This window comes from Pelmatolapia mariae, linkage group LG2, assembly GCF_036321145.2.
Source record: "Pelmatolapia mariae isolate MD_Pm_ZW linkage group LG2, Pm_UMD_F_2, whole genome shotgun sequence".
In the NCBI taxonomy this organism is placed as follows: domain Eukaryota; kingdom Metazoa; phylum Chordata; class Actinopteri; order Cichliformes; family Cichlidae; genus Pelmatolapia; species Pelmatolapia mariae.
Window position 1 is genome coordinate 29,773,181 of NC_086228.1, and position 5,900 is coordinate 29,779,080.

Below are 5,900 nucleotides of genomic sequence, written 5' to 3' on the forward strand. Positions count from 1 at the left end.
ATAAACATGTTTCTGGTCAGTTTGGAAGAAATAATATCACAATGTTGATCTTTTTTTCAATATTCCTTCTCTTTTACAACATAAACTGTGATCAAAGCTACTTATGTTCACAGCATGTAATAATAGTGACAGTCCAGGGCATTGTGGTCTGTTGAGCTAGGGTTAGGGTTAGCAATTCAGACATATGTCTGACATATGACTCTTGCTGGATATAACAAACACCTAGGAATTCATATTATAATTTGATTTTCAGGAAATATTCATATTCAGTATCAGTCATTTTATATTATAACCACGTATCCACCCAGGCTCATGGTGGGGCAGGGCTCTGTCCCGGGATGCTTGAGTGAAAGGTAATGTACACCCTGACCAGGTATCCAGTCTGTCACAGTTGTTTTCAATATTTGGTTCAAAAATATGAGTGAAAACAAAAATCCAACTAGGATTCTTGCATATGATGGATGAAGTCTGTCTTTGACTGTATTGTCCAGCTGATCCATCAAACCCCCAGCAGGTGAACCTTATTCATGACATCGTAACAATGTAAAAAATTAAACAGCAACAGTCTAAATGTAAAGTGCATTCTAAACTCCTCTTCAATAAATTATATGGATGTGCAGAGAGTCATTCAGGACTGTAAAACGTGAACTACAGAACCCAGAGTCTTCATCATTAAATCTCTGGTTGCTCTATTTTTCTATCCTATATCAGATACTTTAAAGGTTTTAGTAAAGTTGCATTCTCATGGTGAGGCAAAGTGCTTTATGTGTGTGTGCGTGTGTGTCATGAACGGCTGTAAAAGCCCTTTAATTACAGAACAAAGCGGGGTTTGAGTTCGAGTTACGGCAGACTGTCGCTACTTCTAAACGGAACGCAGCCTTCCTACGGCGGACAGCTAACAACAGGAATCGGACGCGCGGTCCACCCTAGTCCACAGCAACCACCATAGCAACAGCCTAGCATGACTTTAAAAACATATTCTGTCTTCATAACTATCAAAAACGTGAAATGATTTGTAAAGTGTGAAAGTGTTACAGCTGCAGAGAGCTATGGCGGTATCTTTGGAAGCTGTTTGCATAGCTAATATACGATATAACCATGGAGACAGTCAGTCACGTGAGCTAGCGGTGCATGTTTACTACAGTGATTAAGGTGATTGTGCGCACAGCGTCCACACGCTGCAGAGGGTAAAGACATTACTTCAGTATTGTTTTATATTTATATATATTTGTCTTGTGTTGACCATCACCTCAGGTTCACCATTACAGTTTCAGCATACAGATGCACACTGTCTAAATATGAACACATTCAAAAAAAATCATGTCTCAGAAATAAGCACAGCTGTTCATGTTTGTCATTATAGTTTTATTTGTAAGAAAATTGTGAACTTCAAATTGTTTATCAAGTCAAAGAACATTTGACAAGTCTGAGTCATTCCTTTGCTCTGTGAGAGCTGGAATAAATATATATCCTGACAATTACAGTTGAAACAGTAGAGACAGGTAGAAATGGGATCAGATTAATCTTTGCTTAGTCAGACACGTCCTGTGTTGGCCTTAACCCGAATTTCCCTCGGGGTCAACCTTCAGGATCAATAAAGTTTTATTGAATTGAATTGAATTGAATCATATTAAAAAAAAAAAACAATAGCACGATCCGTGTGATTTTGCATCCATTTCCAAATTGTAGTCAAGCAGCCCAGTCTCATAAATAGGTAACAGAAATGTCTCTAATGTAGACGTGTACAGTGTAGTGTAAGCATTAAAAGACCATAAAGGAAACACTACTATTTATGTGAAACTAATTGTAATAAAAAATGAACAGGTGCTTTACAGATTTAAAAGAAAGAATCTGAAAACAACACTTTTTTGGTCTAAGTGGTCAAAGTAGAAAACAGAACTGATGTTCAAGAACAAACCGTAGCTGCACTAATATTACACATCTCGATTGTTGTGGTGAACAGACATGTTACTTTTAAAACCACATGCAGTGTGTGACCATGACTGTCCACTGAGACCATGAACGCCACTTCGCTGAAGTCTTCTTCTTCTTCTTCTTCTTCTTCTTGCCATCAAAATGGAAGCAGAAAGAGCACGAGCTGCTTTGATCTACAGAAAGGAAAAAGAACATATGAGCTGAAACCATTAAGATAGAAACAATCGCTCAATGCAGTCTCTCACGTAGCTTAGCCTGTTACAACTGTTGATACAAGCTCAGTACAGTTAACACAGTGTCGGGGAACTCCAGTGTGGGAACTAGTGACTTTAGGTTTGTAGTCATTTAACTTTCATCCATTCATTCATTTAATTCAGGAGGAAGAAATGTTAGGTTGGAGCAGGCTGGTTACATGCATTTGGTCCCATGCTGTCTTTAACTAAATGACTTGGTTCAGTTTATGGCTGGGCTGTATGTGGGGTTATATCATGTTATTTGGGCAGGAGTACCTGTCCTCTGTTAGACTTAGAAAGTTTCTCCATAAGCAGAGCTTCTAACTCTTTTAGCTTTTAGCACATCTGTAGCTGTGCAGGCTGACAGGTTTTTGGTGGCTCTTTTTACTCCACACTGGTTGTGAGTGTGTAAATAGCCCCACTACTTCTTTTGGGTTGCAGTTAACTTGGGAGGAAGGGGTGGGTCTGCCAGGACTAGATGAATAACAATGATCTGGGATACATAAATTTCATAATGCATGCATATATCTCTATCAATTAAACCTGGCCTGAGGGCTGCCATTTTTACATTCAGTTATTTCTCTTAGAAATGCTGAATCTAAATAATGAATGTGTTACAGTCAAACTGACACTGGTCAGTGTAAATGGCTCATTGGGACATAGAAACCTTTAAATTAATTCCCATCACCTGATATCGAGTGTCAAACAATATCAAAGCTGTAAAAGCTGTTTACAGTCAGAATTTATAAAAACTATGATTGTAAATAAAATCAAACACGTGAGCTTTTCTCTTTGTGTTGAATATCAACACTGTGACTTCTTAGACTGTAAGCTTTACTTCAGCACAGTTGTAGAAGCCGTCACTCCAAATGTCTTTTGATAACAAGAAAAAAATACCTTGTCAGTACACGGCCTGAAGTTCTTCTCCAAACATCTTCTGCCATCGGCTTTGTCTGCTGGTTTGAAGACAATACACCACAAAAAGATGATTTAGTCACTTTGTCTGCATCATGCAACTCGAATGTGTTGTGCAACGATGTTAAATAGCCGTCGTTATCCCTCTGCTGTGTCAGTAGGATTGTACTGTACAGCATCTCATTGATATGTGAGGAATGCTTAAATAACACGATAACAGACGTCTGGTCTTACATCATTAAAATATAACGGGCAGGAGATATTTAGATATTTTTATATTTATATTACATTTTATAGCTAACAGATATTACTAAATAGATATAATTTACTAAATGGTTGAAAACATGAAAAATATGTCCATAATCACAAATGACCATGAGAGCCAGTAGAATTAATTCAACTAGACACTCAAAAGACGTCCTTAAATGTCCTTTAAGTGGCAGAACAAATGAACAAACAGTTCATCGCTTACTTGAGATGAAATCTGCTCAGCTACTTTGAAAACAGCTTCTAACTGGTTCCTCCTTTAACAGGATGACTGCTCAGGGGTAAGGCCATCATGCAGTCCAGCAACCTTTATGGTTCTGCTTTGATTCACCAGGAACTATTAGGGAAACCTTTCAGCGCCTCCTGTGAAAGACACAGGCATAAACACAAACATTTATTAACATGTTCCACAGTCTTCCACTTTGATTTTCTCATCCTGTGGACAACAGCGTACAGAGATGCAGGTTTATTGTTAACTTTTGTAAGGTTTCTTTACTGAACATATCCAGCTGCAGCTCCACTGTGATCCTGAACTGGATAAGCACTTAAGAAAATGTGTCAATAAATGGACAAACATCAGCTTACTATATTTATCCAAACAGACGGGACCAATAATGCTTCACTGAGTTAGAGACTTTAACAGTCTCTTCTATGTAAGAATGTCTCGTGCTGATGGACCTGCAAACGTGACAACAAAGGTTTTTCAGACTACATGTAGCTGTCCTCTATGTCAGCTCACACATTTACATTCATGTCACACTTATTTCTGCTTTCACATTTTTATCATTATTACTTACATTTTGATTGGATACCTTGAGTTTGTAAATGATCAGATTACATAATTGGAATACAATTCAATACAATTCATGTATCCAATTCAAGGTCGCGGGAGGATGAAGCCTATCCCAGCTGATACAGGACAAAGACAGGCTGCCAGTTATTGCAGGGCTAAGACAATACGTGTAACAGAAAATCCACTTAAATGTTTGATATTTCTAATAATAATCATAATTATGACTATTATTTGAAATATTATTTAAAGGTTTCTTTATAAATACATTTCAATTTTTTTATAACCCCTAGAATATAAACCTGAGCTGTTTCAGATTCTGACCTCTGACCTCAGTGACAGGCTGTGTCCTCACTGCAGCTCCCTCTTGGAAGTACGTCTGCTTCTTGTCTTCTCCCAGTGATGACCGCCTGCCCTTAATATCACGTACTGTACCTGAGGAACAAAAAAGGACAAACACTTGCCTTCATTTAAGAAGTACATTCATACAGAGGTAATCTATGGAAACACACTAGTTCACCCTTTGGGAGGAATCAGTTCCTGTGAAACATTTCTGTAAATCAACATCGTGGAGAATGAAATGAGTTCTTCAGGTGACTCAGCAGTCCCACACTGACAAATGAAACTTCTGTGGAAGAAGAATCTGGATTTTTTTGATTTCCAATCCAGTTAAACTATTAAGGATTAAGCAACAGTGCTCATCTTTGCTCTTCTGAAATCTGTGTTAAACAACAACAAACATAAATTAGTAACAAAGCTGAGTAGAGGCTTTACAAACCACCAGCAGCCATAATGCTAAATTTTAATCTTCAAATGTTTCTGAGCCGTCTTCAACCTGCTTTTAACACAGAAAAGTCCCACAGTCAATGCAGCCTGACTCAATCCTAAATGTTCAGCACACACAGAGACACAGAGGTACTGTTTAAAGTTTAGTGTTAACCTGAGTCACTGATCATTTACAGTATTACAGAGTCTGGCAGTCTTTGCATGATGTCCACGTCACTGTAAGTTTCTAGCTGACTCTCAGGTGTGACAGGTGTGCCAGCAGGAAAGAGTAATAAGAACCTGCATCCTGAGGTTTGTCATGCAGGATTAAAGGAGCCAGGCTTTGTTCACACAGCTAGGGTTGTATTTTACACTGACCCTGGGTCAGTATAAGTATCATACAGTTTAAACGAAGCACTGAAACTTGCACATATTTATTACAGATGCATTGAAGCTAATCTGGATATTTACTGTCAATCTGTGGCTGCGATTAATCACTTTACTGGAAACTTTATTAACTAGTAACTTCATCAGTCATGACAGAAGCTAATATTTCTGTGCTAACATCGTTTAAACAGTAACAGCTTTACTACAATATAAGCTAACGTTTACACCGTAACTTTAAGCTAGCACCATAAAGACGGTAAAACACGTAATAATATCTACAAATGCATCTTAAAGCTGTTATATTAGCACTCGCTGTATTACTAACATAACCACATTAACATTATTGACACTCGCTGACTTTTAATAGTCATTCTATAAATGCTGTCCGTTTAAATGGTCTTACCTGTAACACTGCTGTATCCACCGGATTCCAGCCAGAGTGGATTCTGGAGTCTTCCCACGCTCCTGTTACTGATCCTCCATCTGGATGGATGATAACAACCTTCTGAACAATCTAGCAGGAGATGGCCCACATCTATGGGACTGATTTCTGCTAATAACGCCCATTGTATGGACTGATAACAGCCGAAGCGGGTGAATAAAGTCAC

General features: G+C 38.2%; 1 long non-coding RNA gene across 2 annotated transcripts; it reads right to left on the reverse strand.

Annotated features, from left to right (window-relative positions):
• Positions 1 to 2,022: 2,022 nt before the first annotated feature.
• On the reverse strand, positions 2,023 to 4,814 carry LOC134637083 (uncharacterized). 2 transcript variants are annotated; one of them, XR_010095064.1, is made up of 4 exons: positions 4,472 to 4,814; positions 3,556 to 3,713; positions 3,066 to 3,124; positions 2,023 to 2,108 (listed from the first exon to the last, which is right to left on the reverse strand). It is a non-coding gene; the product is annotated as an uncharacterized LOC134637083 (long non-coding RNA). The 2 variants fall into 2 exon arrangements; XR_010095065.1 differs by having other exon boundaries at positions 4,465 to 4,507.
• Between the last annotated feature and the right edge of the window lie 1,086 nt (positions 4,815 to 5,900).